This window comes from Sminthopsis crassicaudata, chromosome 6 (genome assembly GCF_048593235.1).
Source record: "Sminthopsis crassicaudata isolate SCR6 chromosome 6, ASM4859323v1, whole genome shotgun sequence".
NCBI lineage: Eukaryota > Metazoa > Chordata > Mammalia > Dasyuromorphia > Dasyuridae > Sminthopsis > Sminthopsis crassicaudata.
This window is the reverse complement of record NC_133622.1, coordinates 249482010-249502489: the sequence shown is the minus strand read 5'-3', so window position 1 is coordinate 249502489 and position 20480 is coordinate 249482010. Positions and strand designations below refer to the sequence as shown.

Here is a 20480-nt window from a genome sequence, read left to right as displayed (position 1 = left end):
CTTAGGAAGAGGGGAGGGGAGGGAGAAAAAGTTGGAACTCACCGTCTTGTAACAATGAATGCTAAAAATAAGTATGGACACGTATAATGTACTTCTGCTTTCACATATTTAACGTGTATGGGTCACCCTGCCATCTTGGGGGGGGGAGGGGAAAAGTTGGAAGAAAAGGTTTTGCCATTGTGGATGCTGAAAAATTCCCGGTGCATCTATCTGGTAAATAAAAAGCTATAATAATAATAAAAAGAATGCTTAAAAATTCTCTCTCCGCGGAATTGGAGGGAAAATACTATTTAAACAAGAAATGCTAAAGGCAGCTTGGGGCTGGAGCGGGCCGGACGTGCCCACGTTTTCCCTCATGTGGGCATTGGGCGAGCTTCCCTCCATCAGTACCCGACGCTGGGGTGGGAGAGACCATGGCCGGGTGCCGAGGGACAGTGCACTTGGCTGGCTCGGAAGTCTCCCCCCGAAGGGACAGGTCCGCCGGGGCTCCCGCTTTTCAGCCGACGGGTGGGAGCGCGGGAGATGGGCAAGGCTGGCTCGTCGTGGTCTCCTGACTGTCCTTGTTGCAGTGGGAATAATGATAGTTGTGCCATTGAGGAAATGAGAGCAATCCATTGTGGAGAGGCTTGTTTTCTCAAAGAAAACTCTTTTTTTTTTTTTTGAGAAATGTAAGCAGATCTAGACTGACAGGAGAGAAAAACCAAAATGTTCAAAATATCCTCTTGCAACACTTGTTTCTTATTAAACGATACATAAAATCCATCCTCAGCTTTCATGGGAGTAACATTCTGATCATTTGTATCTTTTCTAACATGAAATTGCATAAAATGTAGCACACAAAATAAAACTGGTAACATGCAAAACAAACAAAGAAACAAAAAAGGAAACGTAAGTGGCGGGCTCCCCGCCTCCATAACACCCACAAGACTGCTCTAGCCTGCACACTCCTAAAGCAACAGTTCTCTCTGTGTAGGGCATTTTGTTAAAAGGAGTTAAAGGAAACAGATCCTCAAGGGAATGACCATTACAAGAAAGGGCTCCCTCTTATTATTGGTAACAAGTGACACTGTTGGTAACCTAGCCCCACACTCCCTTTCCATCCTCCTACACATTTCTCTCCTTCACAAATTCTACAATCCAATCAGCCTCATCTCCAGCCTCCATGTCTTTGCATTGACTGTCCCTCCTAGTACTTCCTCTCTACCTCTACCCTTTAGAATCCCTAATCTCTTTCAAGAAACAGTTTAAACAAATTTCTACATTTCCCAGTTATCTCCACAGCGTTCTTTAGTTCAAATATCCTACATCTATTCCAGGCCCCCTGTATATCTTTTCATAATTTCTAGTGGTATGATCCTAAGTCAAATATCCACCGGTTGCCTCAGTTTCCATAACTGTGAAATGGGCATAATAGCAGCTCCCTCTTAGGCTTGTTGTGAGTATCAAAGGAGATTGATAATTGTTTTTAAAATAATAATAGCTTTTCATTTTCAAAATAAATGTAAAGATAGTTTTCAACTCACCCTTGCAAACCTCGTGTTCCAAATTTTTCTCTCTCCCTTCCTCCATCCCTGCCTCTAGACAGTAAATAATCCAAAGATGTTAAACGTGCAATTCTTTTATACATATTTCCACAATTATCGTGCCGTACACACACACACACACACACACACACACACACACATCAGCTCAAAAAGGGAAAAATGAGAAAAAAAAAGCAAGCAAATAACAAAAAAATGAAAAACTACATTGTGATCCATACTCATTGCCCATAATCCTCTCTCTGGATGCAGAGGGCTCTTTTCCTCACAAGACCATTGGAACTGGCCTGAATCACCTCATTGTTGAGAAGAGCAGAGTCCATCAGAATTGATCATCACATAATCTTCTTGTTGCCATGTACAATGTTCTCCGGGTTCTGTTCGTTTCACTTAGCATCAGTTCCTGTTGTTCTCTCTAGGCCATTCTGAAATCATCTTGCTGGTCATTTCCCATGTAACAATAATACTCCATAAAATTCATATACTGTAACTTATTTAGCCATTCCCCAGCTGTTGGGCATCCACTCAGTTTCCAGTTCCTTGTCACTACAAAAAAGGCAGCTGAGACACTATTGGGTCAAAGGCACGGTTTGATAGTTCTTTGGCTATAATTCCAAATTGTTCTATAAAATGGTTGAATCACTTCACAATTCCACCAACAATGTATTCATGTCCCAAGAAAACAAGCTTCTTGAGGGTAGGATTGGATTCACTTTTTTCCTCTTTGTGTCTACAGTCCCAGAACAATGCCTAGTAGATAGCAGGCACTTAATAAATGCCCATTGATTGAGTATAGCCAGCTACTTTTCTAATGTCCCAAGTATAGACTGTAGTGTCCCTTAGTTTCTATGAGGGTTTCTCTGTCTCTTAGGTTTTCTGCTTTCTTTTCTGAGCTCAGGTCAGAGACCAGAGTTCAGGATCCCAAATGTTCCATATGTGAGGAGCCTTCCTGAAGAATCCCGTGGCAGAGGGAGGCATGTGCTCACAGCCTGAGAGAAGAGATGCTGAGAACAGACTTTTGCACTTTGGCAGTTCCCTCATAGGTACTTGATTTTAAGCATTTAAGCACTGCCTTTTCTATTCTTCTCTCTCTCTCTTTTTTTTTTTTTCCTGCTGAGGCCATTGAGGTTAAGTGACTTGTCCAGGGTCACACAGCTAGAAAGTGTTAAGTTTCTGAGACCACATTTGAACTTAGTCCTCCTGACTTCAAGGCTAATGTTCTATCCACTGTGCCATCTAGCTGCCCCAGCACTACCTTTTCTAAAGAAAAATTTTGGGGGAGACTGGGTCTCCCTATTTCTCGTAGGCTAAAAGTGCAGCACCTACTTACAGGTCTGGCCCCAAAGATAACAGGCTCAAAAGTTTTGACCTGCCGCATCCATGACCATTTGCCTGTCCCCTTCAGGGCCTTACCACATTAGTGGCACACTTGATGCAGACACTCTTTTGGTCAAAATTTCTGAGCACAAGAGGTCCTCCAGCCTCAGCCTCCCTAGTAACAGAGACATCAGGAGGGAACCCCTAAACCAGGCTTGAGAACTTCTTAATTTGGGCCTTGTGAACTTGAGTTTTTAAAAAATTGATATTTTAATAATTATTTCAATATATTTTCCTTTGAAATTATTTTATTTTATACATTAAAAAAATTACTCTGAGAAATAATTGCCCAAGGGGTCTACAATACTCCAAAGGGTGAGGATCCTTGATCTGGGGAAACATGACCTTTTATCTTTTACCTTACCCTGCTGCTCCCTGCTTCGAGAGGTGGCAACATGTCTATTTCTCTATCTTCTCCTCTCTCCTTCTCTCCCTACCCAAGATCCTTCTCTCTCTCTCAGTTTAAGAAGCATTCAAGGAAAACCGACAGCCAAGTTTTGGGATTTTCGGGCAGGGTCTCGGCTGAGTTATAGCAGTTACTCCCATGGTGCTGGGGAAGGTCGATAGGGACACACCCTGGAAACCTTGGCTGGACATCCCACTTGGGCAGCTGCTGATCCCTCTCTACTGCCATTTTTCCCGTTTGGGGAACTTGTCTCACTGGATGCCATGCTTTAGGGCCAAAGCCACTTCCTGGACTCAGAAGGGAGATTAAAGGGCTCCTAATATAACTCATGAACACGAACCCTGGCACGGAATGCCATCCCGCCTCATAGCCACCTCCCCGCCTCCCTGGCTTCTTTCAATCCCAGCTAAAATTCAGTGCTTTCCCCTTCTCTCAGAATCACTTCTAATTTTGTTTGTACAGTCATCTGCACATTGTTGCTCTCTTTATGCTGTAACCTTCTGGAGAGGAGGGGCCATTTTGTCCTTTCTTTGGATCTGTAGCACCTAGCAGAGTGCCTGGCACATAGTAGGCACTTTATAAATGTTTGTTCGCTTGACTTGACACCCCACTCCCCACCCACGGTCGCCCAGATTCATTGGAACATTTCTAATCAGGATGAGGGTGGGGGACAGCCCGTCCCCTGAGATAGTCCTCCTAGCTGAATAGAAAGCCCTATTTTGGGACAGCTCCAGCTATATTGGGAAGTGTCTCCTCACTTCCAGTCTCACTCGGCTGTTCCCGTTTCCCCTCTCCCCACGGCTTCTGGTTTGAAGCTCCTGGACCAAGCAGAACAAGGTCGGCCCCTGATACCTGTGATAGTCCTTTAAATCTTTGAAGATTGTCAAGTTCCTGCCCCTGGAACTGGTGGATCATAAAAGAGCAGATATGGAAAGGACCTAAGGGAGCAGGAAGCTCCAGCACTCTTTGTGCCTGATCTAGTGGCCCCCCTGTGCCTGATCTAGTGGCGCCCCTGTATTTAATCTAGAGCCCCCCCTGCACCTGATCTAGTGGATCTCCTGTGCCTGATCTAGTGGGTCCCCTGTGCCTGATCTAGTGGATCCCCCTGTGCCTGATCTAGCGGGCCCTCCTGCTCCTAAGACTCCTTCTTCCATTCTCCCCATTCTCTCCAACTGCCAAATCGCTCAGGCTCTGCAGAAGAGAGGTGAGGTGGGAGGATGCTGTCAGGAAACTAGAACAATTGTTCTATATTAATGAATCATTTTAGCAATCCCATCTGTCCCCATAGCACCCAAGAGCACATGGAGCCTGCAGAGAGCTAGCTGCCTCTGCTCTCAGGACTGAAATCCAGGGCACCTGGATTCGAATCCCTCGCCTCCGGGAAGCCTTCCCCGCTGTCCCCCCTGTGGTGATCTCTTCTGTCTTGGAAATCTGAGTGCAGGACGCTTGTGCACCAGGCTGGTGGGATCTATGCCCCCTTTCTCAGGAGGATGCTTTCAAAGGCAGAAAATAAAATGCACAGGCTTACAAAGGAAACCACTTCTACTGTAGTGCAGCCATCAAAATGAAACAGATTTATGGACCTTGGGGGCAGCTAGGTTGTGCAGTGGTTAGAGCACCGGATCTGAAGTCAGGAGGACCTGAGTTCAAGTCTGATCTCAGACACTTAATACTTGCTGGCTGTGTGATCCTGGGCAAGTCACTTAACCCCAATATGCCTCAGCAAAAAAGAAAAACAAAACAAAAACAAACAAAAATGCACCCCAAAAGTCTCTGCCCTGGAGCACTTTATGGTGCTTGGGCACTTACAACACCCAGGACAGTCATTACAGAAACCTAACATCCCTGGGTTGGATGGGACCTTGAAGGCCATTTGATCCAGGCATGATTGACCTTGAGTTTCCTTCGGAGGATTACCCAGCCTCTCCTTAAGTCCTCCTAGAAGGGAGAGCTATTTGCCCCCAGCCATGGCTCTTGCAAAGCAGCCTCCACCACCCTCAAACCCAGCCCCCCACGGGGCAGCCTCCATTACTCCAGAACTGAGCTGCTGTTCAGAAGCTTTCCCCCATACCAACCCTAAATATGCCTCTCTCCCTGTACCCATTGCTCCGGATTCTGTCCTCTGGGGCCAAACTGAGGAAAATCAGATTCCTTTTCTGCATGACAGACCTTCAGATATGGCACAAAGCTCTCAGGCTTCCCTCCCTCCCTCCCTCCCCCACCTTCTCCTCTCCAAGCCAAACAGCCCTGGGCCCTTCAACCCATCTGGACTTGTCTGACATTCAAGGTCTTCCCTACCTCACTCCAATCCAAGCAGTTTTAACCAATTTTTTTAAAGTATTTCAAGTATTGAAGTAATAAAGTATTGAAATCACTTATTTCATATTCATTTGAAAAAAATTTGAAATGAAATATACTTTCTCCCTTTCCTTTATTATGATGTATAATAATATTTTCCTTTATAATAAGCCAGAGCTTAGAAGAAAGAAGAAAAGCAGCTTGACAAAACTAGCTGAAACAAGGTCAGGAAGTCTATCCAACATTCCTCACCCATGGTCCCCCACCTCTGCATTTTCTCTGCCCTTCCCCAAGAAGATTTCTCAAAAGCTGGGCTGGAGACACAGAGGCGCTCCACTCTCGGCCACCGGAAGGGATGGAAAGGTAAATATGAAAAGAATTCATGGTAATTTGAGATGGGGGATTGTGGTGGGGGCTGTGGTACAGCTGGGGGAAAGGAGAAAGGGGCTCTTGTATGTGACAGCATTGAAACTAAGCCTTCCAGTGGGAGCTGGGGATTCTCTGAGGGGGAGAGCAATCCCACCATGGAGGTCTGTGGGAAGTAGAAGATGGTTGAGTCTTTCCCATGCCCAAGAGGGGCAGCTCACTACTGCAACCTCTGGTCTGGCTTTGGGAGGAACTTGGACCGGAATTCTGCTGGCAGTATGGCCCTGGACAAGGCCCTTACCTCCCCCAAACTCTTCTCCTTAATTGTAAAGTGAGGCCATTGACATCTAAAGTTTGTGAGCTAATTTTGTGGTTCACTTGTTTCAGTCATGGCTGACTCTTTGTGACCTCACTGGGGTTTTCTTGGCAAAGATACTAGAATGATAGTTTCCTCCTCCGGCTCATTTGACAGAAGGGGAAACTGAAGCAAAGAGAATGAAGTGACTTGCCTAGGAAGTGGCTGAAGCTGCATTTGAATCCCGTATTCCAACTCCTGGTCCCTCACCCTATGCACCATAGCGCCACCTAGCAGCCCTTATTTGCACTTCTAAGCCTATGTAAATAGCAGTTGTTTGTCCTTCCTCCCAGCAGAGGACAAGATCAGGGAGGTGATGTCATGGTATGCAGGTGAATGGGACTGCAGGGAGGCAGGGCTGGGCAAAGTCAGCAGCCTCGCTTTCTCCTCCAGAGCCGTCTGGCCGGTGGCCGGATGTGGATCAGGATTGGAGGGATGTGGTGGAGGTCTCAGTTTGATTAAGGCAATATCCAGTCAGCCAGGAAGGCTAGGTTAAAAATGAGGCAGAGAATGGCCTTCTTTTACTTTATTATAAACAGGCAAACAAACAAGTAAATGGAATCAGAACCGAGGGGGAGACTTAGAATTTCTGGCCCAAAGTATAATCACTGCTATATTCATTCTGAGGCAATCAGGGCTAAATTAAATAATAATAATAAGCTCAAGTGGGTGCATCCTGGGACATTTTGTTGACCAACCAATGAGAACCAGAATGATTTGGGTTTGATCTGGATCCTTAAGAAATGTAGCCTGTAACCCCCAACCAAAAATTAAACTCGAAATACAAAAATTAAAAGGAGAAATCAATAAAATTGAAAGTAAAAAAACTATTGAATTAATAAATAAAACCAAGAGTTGGTTTTATGAAAAAGCCAATAAAATAGATAAACCTTTGGTAAATTTGATCAAAAAAAAGAAAGAGGAAAATCAAATTGATAGTCTTACAAATGAAAAGGGGGATCTTTCCACCAATGAAGAGGAAATTAGAGAAATAATAAGGAGTTACTTTGCCCAACTTTATGCCAATAAATTTGATAACTTAAGTGAAATGGATGACTTTCTCCAAAAATATAGGCTCCCTAGATTAACAGAGGAGGAGATAAATTGCTTAAATAGTCCCATTTCAGAAAAAGAAATAGAACAAGCTATTAATCAACTCCCCAGGAAAAAATCCCCAGGGCCAGATGGATTCACATGTGAATTCTACCAAACATTTAAAGAACAATTAGCCCCAATGTTATATAAATTATTTGAAAAAATAGGGGATGAAGGAGTCCTACCAAACTCCTTTTATGACACAGACATGGTACTGATACCTAAACCTGGTAGATCGAAAACTGAGAAAGAAAATTATAGACCAATCTCCTTAATGAATATTGATGCTAAAATCTTAAATAAGATATTAGCAAAAAGACTTCAGAAAATCATCTCCAAGATAATACACTATGATCAAGTAGGATTTATTCCAGGAATGCAGGGCTGGTTTAATATTAGGAAAACTATTAATATAATTGACCATATTAATAATCAAATTAATAAGAACCATATGATCATCTCAATAGATGCAGAAAAAGCATTTGACAAAATCCAACATCCATTCCTACTAAAAACTCTTGAGAGTATAGGAATAAATGGATTATTCCTTAGAATAATCAGGAGTATATATTTAAGACCGTCAGTAAGCATAATATGCAATAGAAATAAACTGCAACCTTTCCCTGTAAGATCAGGAGTGAAACAAGGTTGCCCACTATCACCATTACTATTCAATATAGTACTAGAAACGCTAGCCTCGGCAATAAGAGCCGAGAAAGAGATTCAAGGAATTAGAGTAGGAAATGAGGAAATCAAACTATCACTTTTTGCAGATGACATGATGGTATACTTAGAGAACCCCAAAGACTCTGCTAAAAAGCTACTAGAAATAATTCAAAATTTCAGCAAAGTGGCAGGATACAAAATAAATCCACATAAATCCTCGGCATTTTTATATATCACTAACAAAATGCAACAGCAAGAGATACAAAGAGAAATTCCATTCCAAACAAATGTTGAGAGTATAAAATATTTGGGAATCCATCTACCAAAGAAAAGTCAGGAATTATATGAGAAAAATTACAAAACACTTGCCACAAAAATAAAATCAGATTTAAATAATTGGAAAGACATTCAGTGCTCTTGGATAGGCCGAGCGAATATAATAAAGATGACAATACTCCCCAAACTAATCTATTTATTTAGTGCTATACCAATCAGACTCCCAAGAAACTATTTTAATGACCTAGAAAAAATAACAACAAAATTCATATGGAAGAATAAAAGGTCAAGAATTGCAAGGGAACTAATGAAAAAAAACTCAGAGGAAGGTGGTCTAAGTGTACCTGATCTAAAGCTATATTATATAGCAGCAGTCACCAAAACCATTTGGTATTGGCTACAAAATAGACCGGTAGATCAGTGGAACAGATTAGATACAAAGGACAAAAAAGGGTACATCTATAGCAATCTAATCTTTGACAAACCCAAAGATTCCAACATTAGGGATAAAAATTCATTATTCGGAAAAAACTGTTGGGAAAACTGGAAATTAGTATGGCAGAAATTAGATATGGATCCACACTTAACACCATATACCAAGATAAGATCAAAATGGGTCCATGATTTAGGCATAAAGAGGGAGATAATAAATAGATTGGAGGAACAGAGGATAATCTACCTCTCAGACTTGTGGAGGAGGAAGGAATTTATGACCAGAGGAGAACTAGAGATCATTATTGATCACAAAATAGAAGATTTTGACTACATCAAACTAAAAAGTTTCTGTACAAACAATACTAATGCAAACAAGATTAGAAGGGAAGTAACAAATTGGGAAAATATTTTTAAAAACAAAGGTTCTGACAAAGGTCTCATTTCCAAAATATATAGAGAACTGACCATAATTTATAAGAAACCGAACCATTCTCCAATTGATAAATGGTCAAAGGATATGAACAGACAATTCTCAGAGGAAGAAATTGAAACTATATCCACTCACATGAAAGAGTGTTCCAAATCACTACTGATCAGAGAAATGCAAATTAAGACCACTCTGAGATACCACTACACACCTGTCAGATTGGCTAAGATGACAGGAACAAATAATGACAAATGTTGGAGGGGATGTGGGGAAACTGGGACACTAATACATTGCTGGTGGAGTTGTGAAAGAATCCAGCCATTCTGGAGAGCAATCTGGAATTATGCCCAAAAAGTTATCAAACTGTGCATACCCTTTGACCCAGCAGCGCTACTACTGGGATTATATCCCAAAGAAATACTAAAGAGCGGAAAGAGACATATATGTGCCAAAATGTTTGTGGCAGCTCTTTTTGTTGTAGCTAGAAACTGGAGGATGAATGGATGTCCATCAGTTGGAGAATGGTTGGGTAAATTGTGGTATATGAAGGTTATGGAATATTATTGCTCGGTAAGAAATGACCAGCAGGAGGAATATAGAGAGGTCTGGAGAGACTTAAATCAACTGATGCTGAGTGAAATGAGCAGAACCAGAAGATCACTGTACACTTCAACAACAATGCTGTATGAGGATGTATTCTGATGGAAGTGGAAATCTTCAACATAAAGAAGATCCAACTCACTTCCAGTTGATCAATGATGGACAGAGATGACTATACCCAGAGAAGGAACACTGGGAAGCGAATGTAAATTGTTAGCACTAATATCTGTCTGCCCAGGTTGCATGTACCTTCGGAATCTAATGTTTATTGTGCAACAAGAAAGTGATATTCGCACACATGTATTGTACCTAGACTATATTGTAACACATGTAAAATGTATGGTATTGCCTGTCGTCGGGGGGAGGGAATAGAGGGAGGGGGGGTAAATTGGAAAAATGAATACAAGGGATAATATTATAAAATATATATATATATATATATAATAAAAAAAAAAAAAAAAAAAAAAAAAAGAAATGTAGCCTGTGAACCCCAAGATTCCGAGGAAAGAAGGAAGATAGCAGTGTGCCCTGTATCAGCTAGGTGGCACAGTACATAGGGCCTGGAGCTTGCCCAGAGTCAGGAAGATATTCATGGCAAACTGGGATTGAGTTGGACACTCCTGAATGGCCACATGTGCCAGGCCCAGTACTGGGTTTGGGGGACCCATGTGCAAAAATGGAAGGATCCCTACCTCAGAGATTTTCTATTCTGCATGAGAAGGTTATAATACTTAAACCTAAGGAGAAAACGCAAGGCATTGTGGGAGGCAGGGACTGAGAGGAGAGCACTAACTATTGGGGAGCAGGGAGGGTTTCACAGAATTACTACTCAGGGAGTTTTTATTCTACTGAGATTATAATACACAAACCTAAGGAGAAAACACAAGGCATTGTGGGAAGCAGGGACTGGGAGGAGAGCACTAACTATTGGGGAGCAGGGAAGGCTTCACAGGGTACATGGTCCCAGAGTTGGGGGAGCAATAATGACAAAGTGTATGCATCCTGATTTTCTTGGGAAGTAAGTCATACAAATAGCTCTGTGGCACATTTCCCGCTGAGGAAAGTAGAATTCAGAAATGTCAAGAAATCTGTCTGAGGTCACACAGCTCACAGATATTGGAGCAGGGACCGGAACAGGGGGCCCCAGGCCTTTCCTGCGCCATGTTGCCTCTCCTAGACACCCAATGAGATGAGTCAAAATATTAAGGCCCGTGAGAGATACCAGGGGCCAGGAAGGGGAGGGAAAGGTCCAGAGTGCTGTGTAGAACCCTAAAAGTGCTACTCTAATAATAACCAGCCATTGTCTTGTCTCCTGTTTGCATGGTAGATAATCGATTCATCAAACACTTATTTAGTGCCTACTGTGTGCCCTGGCTTTGGGGCACTAACTCAGCTGCGATCCACTCCCTATATCCTTAATCTCTGCCAGCCTCGACGGCCTCATTTGTAAAGAGTGATCCTCTCGGTGCTCCCTCCTTTGGTGGAGTGAGGTTTAAATGAGCTAAAGGAGGGTTTGGAAGGCTTAAAGTGGTACCCAGATGACAGCTGTTATTATTTTGAGTGCTGTCAGGTGGCCGAGGGGTTAAATTTCATCTGTAGGGCCCCAGAGGACAGAACCCGGAACGTGGGGGTGGGGGAGGGGCGTAGCCAGGAGGCAGACGCGGGCTCCCTTCCGGTTCCCAACAATGAGAGCGGTCCCCAGCCCGCCCGGGGGCGGTGGGCTTCCTGGGCTTGGAGCGGATCCAGGCCCGGGCTGAAGGAGGCGGCCGCCGAGAGGCCTCCCCGCCTGAGACTGCAGAGTCTGCGGCCGCCGAGGGGCCTCCCCGCCTGAGACTGCAGAGGCTGCGGCCGCTACCTTGTATCCATTTGTATCCTCGCCCCGCGCTACATTGTAGCGCCAGCAGCTACTTTTTCATTCATTGTATCCAGCGCCTCGCAACCTCTACTTCCTCAGCCGGGCCGCGGGGCCAGGAAGGAGCGGATCCGAGTCCTAGAGCAGGCCCTGACGGGACTGGCAGCTGATTGGACGGCGGAGGAGGGGCGGGGAAAGGGGGGAGGCGGCTCCCGCTTTGGTATTTTCGGACCCCGGTCTCCTCCCCGCCCTTCACTTACTCTCACTCCCCGGCCCTGGGACGGAGTGATAATCTGCTCGCTTAAGGCGGGACTTTCTCCGATAAGATACTGCGGGTCCGTTAGGGAGGGAGGGAGGGAGGCCCGAGTTCAAACCTCCTGCTCCTCTCCCGCTGGTGGGGCCGGGTGACCTCCCAGGAGCAAAAGCACATTTAATTGTAAATAAAAAGCTGTAATAAAAAAGAAAAGAAGAGAAAGAGTCTTTTTAAAAAAAAAAGCAGATTTAAGCCCAGCTGCGCTGCCCTGCCCACCTCTGGGACCGAAGGATTCTCCCGCGGGCAGACAAAGCCATTTCCTTATTGATCCCATAATCCCCCGCCCGTGCCGGCCCTCGGAGTCTCTGGCCTTCTCTGGCAGGCTCTCTCTCAGACTAAGAGGAAAAGGCTCCTGTGTTCTCCCGCTCCCCAGGGATGGCGGTTGTGGCAGCCGGCGCCTGAACTGTTTTCGGCCGCCTCTCTAGCTTGGATTTCTTTCTCAGGGAGCCCCGGGCCAGGGCGATGGCACCCCAAGCCTCGGGCCTCCAGCAGTTCCTCCGGACAGGCTTCAAAGCTGGCTCAAACCACTGGTGCATCCTATCACCTGTTCCCCTGGGGCCCATTCACGGGCTGACTTTTCCCATTAGAATATAAGCTCCCAGAGGTCAGGAATCACTCTAGTGGCTTACATTCCCACACTGAGGGCAGGGCCTGGGACACCGGAAGCACTTGATAAACGAGTTCCTCTATTTTTCCATCTGGCTTTCATCGATCTTCCCTTCTTACTTGCCTGCAGTCTCCCTCTCTTACCTTCTCTTCCTGTCTGCTTTGATCAGCTCAGACTCCCTTGGAATAGGAGGCTTCCCCAGACTCCCCCAGATCGTAGCTGCTTCTGCTCTTTCGTGGGGTGAAGTGACCCCGCGGAGCCCCTCCCCCCAATATTTAACCTTCTCATGGCTACCAGGCTGGATCTTGAGGGAGAGGCGGCTTTTGATGGCTTCCCTCCTTTAAATGACCTCCTTCCGATGACTCGGAACTCTGGTTGGACCCATTCCACAAAGCTTGGCAGGCTCCCCCTCCCGCCATCACCCTCCCCATCCTTGGAATTCTGACCTCCTGGCTGCCATTGGCCAGAGCCCATCCCCCACCCCCACTGCGGACGCCTCCTTCCCCTCCCCTCCCCCAGGTTTGCTTCCAAACTCCGGGTCTCTGTGCACTTTCCCAGCGCTCTCTAGAACTCGTCCTCCAGGGTTAATAAACTCGCTTTTCCTTTCGGACTCCCTCCATCTTGAGAGGGAGCTCCCTCCTTAACAGGCAGCTTCCCTAGCTCCTCTAACTTTCACTCAAAATTCTCTCTCTTTTTTTTATTGAAATAAAGCTTTTTATTTGGAAAACATCCGCAGGATAATTTTTCAACCTTGACCCTTGCAGAGTCTCGTGTTTCCGATTTTCCCCTCCCCTAGATGGCAAGCAATCCAATATATAGTATACATATGAAAAATAAACGTTAAATGCAATGCGTTTAAACACATGTATACAATTCCCTTCTGCACCAGAGAAACCGGAGCCAAAAAAGGAAGGAAACGTCCCTCAGAATTCTCCAGCTCGGGGCTGGAGGGGGGAGAAGCAGGATAGCCTCCCCCCCTCAGCTTCTCCTGCCCCTTCCCCTCCCTTTAGAGCTAGCCCATCCAAATTTCTGGCCTTTTTTCTGGGCCCGGGATGGCTGCCTTCCGTCCGGGAGGGAACCTGGGCCTTCTCCGGCCTCGCTCTGGCTGCAGACCAGGGAGTTTTGCAGCAGCCGCTGTATGTGCACAGGCCTGGGGGGGGGGAGCCGCCGCGCCGAAGGGAAGGGGGCGCACTGGGTGAAATAGGACGCATCGGGACGCTTTCAATCCCTTCTTCCAAGGGGAGCTCGGAATTAACCTTTTCCGGTGGAAGTTTTGCTGATAATAACGTCTGCCGATAATAAACTCTGGGAGCTGTCTCTGGCTTCCTAAACACTCTGCCTGATAGTCAGTCTTTCATCACCTCCCCCCCTTTCCAGTCCTCTTATACCATAACCCCCCCCCCCAAGCTCTCGGGCATGGTGCGCTGGCTTAGGGAGGTTCTGTGAAAAAAAAAGATCCTCCATCTCTCAGCTGGGGGTATTTTTGCCCTCTTCCCTTTTAACCTCCCGGTTCCTTGAAGTCCCAACTAAAATCTCACCTTGTAGAGGAAGCCTTCCTCCCCGCCTGGGTCCCAGCGCCCTCCTTCTCCTTTATGGGCTTGCTTAATCTATGTCTGTGTGCATAGGGTTGCCCCCATTAGCCTGGAAGCTCTCTGGGCAGAAACTGCCTGTTACCCCTTTTTGTAGCCCGGGAGCTTAGGGGAGCACCTGGTCCCTAATAAGTGCTTGCTGACTATTTGTTGACCCATCGTCTTTTGTGTCTCAAACATTTCTTTTGTACAGAGGAAATAAATGGCTGTTCTGTATCTGCTCCACAGGAAATGAGCAGCTCTCTGCTATCTTTGGGGAAGAGTCTAGATTTGAATCGAGCCTCCTCTCTCTTTAAATGATTTTCCCTCGGCTCCTGGGGGGACAAAGCAGAGCCACAGAAAGAGAGAGAAAAAAGTGGGAGTCTCCTCTTGAGAGTCTGGCAGTCCAAGACAGAGGCCCAAAGCTGGGGTTCTCGAGTAGCCCTGGGCTCCGCGGCAGCTCAGTTCCCCCTTTCCCTCCTTCCCTCCTTCCTTCCTTCCTTCCTTCCTTCCTTCCTCCCTCCCTCTCTCCCTCCCTCTCTCCCTTCCTTCCTTCCTTCCTTCCTTCCTTCCTTCCTTCCTTCCTTCCTTCCTTCCTTCCTTCCTTCCTTCCTTCCTTCCTTCCTTCCTTCCCTCCTTCCTTCCTTCCTTCCTTCCTTCCTTCCTTCCTTCCTCCCTCCCTCTCTCCCTTCCTTCCTCCCTCCCTCTCTCCCTTCCTTCCCTCCTTCCTTCCTTCCTTCCTTCCTTCCTCCCTCCCTCCCTCCCTCCCTCCCTCCCTTCCTTCCTTCCTTTCTCCCTTTTCTTTCTTTTTCTTTTTTCTTTCTTTCTCTCTTTCAAAGGACAAGTAATGACTAGCATAGATCAGGATAAAGCGGCAGGACAAATGCCTGTCCGGCCTGTCCACCTTAGAAGAACTGGGCCGAGGGAGAGCAGAACCTCCAGTTCCCTGAGCCCTCTTACACCCATTACAGTTTATTAGCCCTGCAGCTGTCCTGGGTGCTGCATCCCAGCAGAAAGGCGACCCGGGGGCTTAAATCCCGAGACCACCAGAGCTCCAGCTCTCAGAGGCCTGATCTCACTGCTGAGGTTCCAAGGACGGCCCAGTCGCAAACTCCATCTGCTTTCCAAGGACCAGCCAAGGATCCAGGGCTCATCCCTACCTTGTCTGGTCCCTAGGTGATGGATTCTCTGGCCATGGAAACCAGGGAAACAAAGAAAATGGGGAGGATCACAGAGTGATCTGATAAATGAATGACACTGAATAAGGCCTAGATCGGGGGAAAAGGATTCTGGCCTTCCTGGCTCCCCACTTCATGCTCTGTCAAAATTTCTTTCACAGCAATTAAATTGATCAATTCGTTAATTAACTAGAATGTGGTTTTTTGTTTTGTTTTGTGAGGCAATTGGGATTAAATAAATCATATAATCAGGGTCGCCCAGCTAGGAAGTATTAAGTGTCTGAGGGTCACATCTGAACTCCTGACTCCAGGACCACAGCTCTCTAACCATAGGGCTAGCTAGCCACCCTTCAAAGCCCTATCTTAGAATATAAAGATGCAAGAAGCAGCAGTTTCATAGCTTTCCTTTGTCTCCCCCCCAGGAAGCCCCAAGCACAAGTGCCTGGCTCCCCCGTGTTCTCACGGATTCATCCTTCAGCTCTGCGAAGCTGCTCTCTCCCGAGCTACTCCTCACCTGTTAGTTGTGAAACCCCAGGCCTCGCCTCTGTTCTCCCCCTCCCCTCATCTCTGCCGCCCCTGCCGCGTCCCTCGCCCTCTCTTCTCCCCAAATTTTCACGCGCTGTTGTTTTCCCGGCCTTCTGTCCTGCACCTCTGACTTCTCCACTGCCTCCATCGCTGGATTCTTGTCCACATGCAGAGGCCAATGGGCAGGCGTTATTCCAACGGGCCGGCTGGTATCCTAGGGGACAGGAATAAAACGGTAAGCAGAGAGAAATTGAGCAAGCTCATCCCTTCCTAATGGGGCAGAGGGCATAAAAGGCAGCCGGTGAGGGTGGCCGAGGAGGGGATGAGGGCACTCGGCGGGGGGCCCCAAGGCTCCATCTTGGGCCATCTTCTCCCTCTCCCTCCCCCATCTTCTCCCTCTCCCTCCCATCTCAAGAGCTACCGTGGATTCACTTCTCATCCCTGTGTGGAGAACACTCAGCTCTCCCGTCCTCTAATCTCTCTGCTGACCTCCACCCAGATGTGACCTCCCATCTGTAACTGCCCATTAGGCAGCAGAGCGAGATGCTGTGCAGTCACCGTCACCTCCCCACTTCCAGAACTACCCTCCTCCTCCTCCTCCTCCCTCCCCCTGGACTATCCCAGCTTCTCGATCCCATGCGGGGTCTTAGAACTGAATGTGGCTGCTGCAAAAACTATGATTTACTATCGGTGTCTGACTCGCATGTCTGTTCTACATGTATTTACGCACATATATTGATAGATTATTTATATGTATTTTTAGCGTGTAAACATTAATGTCCCACTCAGCTGTCACCTCCCGTCCCGTCCCCCCCCATGGCCAATCATTTATCAATCACTCCTGTCATTCCCCCTTTATCCCTTCTCTTCCGGATTCCCCCTTCTCTTTTCTGGCCCAGCCTCCTCCTCCTGCACTTCCTGGCACATTGCCACAGCCCGCCAGTCTTCGTCCCTTTCGCAAATCCCTCACTCCGACCCAGTCTCCATTCAGTCCTAGAACCACTTTCTGAAAATGCAGGGCTGACCCTGTGACAACCCCCTCCCCCTGGTAAATTTCCGTGGCTCTCTGGCCTGCAGAAGTAAATACAAAGTGCTCCGCCGGGCCTTCAAAGCCCTTTGTGACACATTCCCCTCCTACCTTTCCAGGCTTTTTGTTCCTTAGCCCCCCCTTCTATCCCAGCAGCCTCCGCACTGTCCCATAAACAAGCCCTCCATCTCTCAGAGCCACACTTTTCCCCTATGTCCAGAAGGCTCTCCCTCCTCCACTCCAGGCCAAGCTCCCACCCTCTCCCTTCTCATCATTCCCTCTTTATCGGCTGCTTCTCCGGCCTGCTTTGTGTCCATGTGCTGTTTCCACCATGAGCCTGGAAGTTCTCTGGGACAGGGACTGTCTTTTGCTGCTTGTATTCCTGGAGCCTGCATATAGTAGGTGCTTAATAAATGTATATTGAATTGATTTGAGACCCCAATCCCACCTTCTTCAAGAAGCCTTTTGCAGAGCTTCTTCTGGATTTCTTCTCTGATTGCCCCAGGTCGCCCTGTATACAGTTGGCCGTAATTACTGGCACAAAGAGCTCTCGCCATCTCACAGTAGATTAGGAAACATCTCATCATTCCAGTCTCCATCTTCATTCAAAACGCGGCGGGGGGGCTTGTGCCCAGCTCGAGGGAGAGGGCCACCAGGGGGCGCTGGGCCCATGGCAGAAACCGCTAGGGCAAGCCCGGAATCCTGGCAGGGGTGGGCAGTCAGGGCTCGCCTTCCTCTTCTCATCCTCCTCTTCCTCCCTCCCTGGGACTGGGCAGGGCCTGGGGTTCAGGGCCGCCTCCCCCGGAGTCCCCCCACGTCTGCTTTGTTTACTCTTGGCCCTTTCACCCCTGCTTCCTTCTGCCTCCCGGAGTCCAATTTCCTGGACCTAGGCTCTAATTTCTGACCCCTCGCCCTCCTCCTCCTCCTCCTTGAGGTGCCAGGATCACTCCTTGCCCCCTGCCAGGCCCTGGTGCAGAGAGCCGGAGGCCTCCCCCCCCCCGGCCCTGGGGAAGGATGGGGCATCGGGCAGGCCCCAAGCTGGGGGGGGGGGGCAGCCAACGGCTCTGCCAGCCCGAGGAAGGTTCTGGGCGCTGAGGCACCTGGACCCTTAGAGGGATTTCTCTCTCTCTAGAGCTTGGAAGAGGGGTGGGGGGGAGCCATTCCCAGGCTGGGGCCCGTTGGCTCCTGGGAAGAGGCTCCTGGGGGGCAGGGGCTGCGTGTCTCTCTCCCAAGCCCACTACTCACAAAAGCTCCAGGCCTTCTCTGGGGCCTCCCCTCCCCCAGGGCTCTGCCCTTTGCTCCTGGCCCCAGTGTTCCCCCCCCCCCAGCCCCCACACAGCTCCAAGCCTGGCTTTCCAAACCCAATCCCTTGTCCCCTAGCAGGACACCCCTCCCCCTCTCCCCGCCCAGCCACACGACTCCCTGGAAATCTCGCCTCCTCTGGACCACCTCCCCTCCCCCCCTCTCTCCTTCAGCTCACACCCTACCCCCCTCCCTGACTCCCCTCTGCATCAATTACCCTAAATGTCCTTCTGTCTGGGCTCGCCACTTCCCCTCCCCCAGCTCCCAGCAGGCAGTCCTCTCAAAGCCCTCGGCCTCCCAAATGGTTCCCCCCCTCGCAGCCCCCTTGGCTATCCATCTCCTCCGGCAGCCCCCCCATTCTCTCCACCTAATCATTTTGAGTTCCCCTTCCCTCCCCCTCCATTCCGCCAGCCCTCCTGGGGCCCCTCCTGAGCCCCCCCAGCTGACCACACTGCCATTGAGGCCCGCTCGCCTTTAGTTCTCAGGAGTGAATGCTCCCCACCTTCCCAGCCCCCCCCTCCGCCTCCCTGCCATTCTTCTACCTCGGAGAGCTGCCGCTGTGGAATGGGAAGGGGCTGGAACTGCGGTCCTCACACAGGCGGCTTAGAGCTGCCAGGCCACATGCTTTCGGTCCTAGGAGCCTCAGTTTCCTCCTCTGTAAAACAGGCTGGCCCGAAGCCTCCTCCCGTTCTTGTGAGGAAAAAACCTGGCAAAGTTTTCATAGAAATTTCAGTTGACAAAAAGGATCTGGGGGCATTATGTCCAGTGGCCCGGTGTCTGGCACACAGTGGGTGCCTAATAAATGCTGGAGGGCTGACATTTAGAGAGAGGTCAGAGTTGGTGAGGCAGGTTGGGGGAGGGGTATTGGCCATCCCTTTCCCACGGGCAGGGGCTGGCCTGAGGAAAGCCCCAGCGCCCCTTACGGCTCCCCCAGAGATGCTTCGCGCTTTGGGGGGCCTGGAAGCAGACAACCTGCTCTGGCTTTTCCAGCTCTGTCCCTCTTTCCTAGTCTTTCCAATCTGGGGAGGGGGGAGGGTGTGAGGAGGCTCTGGCTGCTCAAGGAGAAGGGGTGATGGCGAGTTAAGGGCAGGGGCGGCGGGAGGAGAGGAGGGACAGAGGGCTCACTCGCCCTCATCTCGCTGGGACCTTCCCCAACCCCAGTGGGGGGGGTTGGGAGGTGAGGAGGGGGTGCTGTCCCTTTAAGAGCCTCAGGGCTGCAGGGAGCAGATGGCCTGTGCCTGGGGCCCCTTGTCCTTTGTGTGGCTCCGCACAAAGGAGGGGGCCAGCTGGGGGGGGGCTGCAGCAGGTGGGAAGGGGCGGAGTCTGCCTGCTTTCCTCCTCCTCCTCCTCCTTCTCCCCCTGCAGCCCCCCAGATTCACAGAGTCCCTCCAGGACACTCAGGGTGCTGCAGGGCCCCGAGTCTCAGGGGAAGACTCTCCCCAGGAGCCACCCAGGCCCAGGGGACCAGAAAAAGAGCCAAGGTGTCTCGGGCCACGGAGAGGACAAAGGGACCAGGAAAGGGGTGGGGGTGACGGAGCCCGAGAAGGAGGCAGGATCATCCGGTGGTCTGGGGAGGGGGGAGGGGACGTGGCCTCCAGCCTGACCTGAGCTGGGCGGGGAGGAGTGGGCTGTGGCTGCCCTGGGGTGGCCAGGTTTAGAAAACTCTGGAAGGGAGAGAGGGCCTGGGTCAGACCCCTGCTTCTTAGCCAGTGGTCACCCCCCCCACCCCCGCACACACGTAGCCACGGGCAAACGCACAAGGCACGCAAGGACACACGGACAAGAGCATCCAAGTCCCTCAGCCTGGGGAGAGGGGTGGGGGCGGGGCAGAGCCAGTTGTTCTTTTTCCTGAAGGAAGAAGCAGCTGCACTTTGCTCCAGCTGCCCCCTCCGCGCCCCCCCTTGTCCATCTTTTCCTCCGCCCCCCTTCTCCTTCCCTCTCCCTAGAATTCCCCGTCTGGTCCCCTGGACTCCGAGTCCTCTCTCAGAGCAGACCTGGTGGTTCTGACTCCATCCCTGGGCAGTGCGTGGGCCCACGCGTGCGCGCCCACGTGGGGGGGGCGGATGTGGGGTGGCTGGGAGGCTGCCCACTGGCTGCCGCCGGGCTCTGCCCCTTAGGGCCTGGGAGGGCGGCCCTCCTCTGGACCCATCCCCCTGGCGCTCTGGGCTTCTCTGAGGCCCATACCCAGCCTCACTCTCATCAGCTGGGGGGGGTGCCAGGGAGTCCGGCCGTGGGGGGGCAGGGTCCCCGGCTCCTGAGGTGGGGC

At 49.4% G+C, this 20480-nt stretch overlaps 1 long non-coding RNA gene across 1 annotated transcript; it reads right to left on the bottom strand.

The window, feature by feature from the left end:
• Positions 1–14980: 14980 nt before the first annotated feature.
• Positions 14981–20111, bottom strand: LOC141545953 (uncharacterized). The gene is made up of 3 exons (XR_012483191.1): positions 18757–20111; positions 17361–17614; positions 14981–16099 (listed from the first exon to the last, which is right to left on the bottom strand). It is a non-coding gene; the product is annotated as an uncharacterized LOC141545953 (long non-coding RNA).
• Positions 20112–20480: the final 369 nt, after the last annotated feature.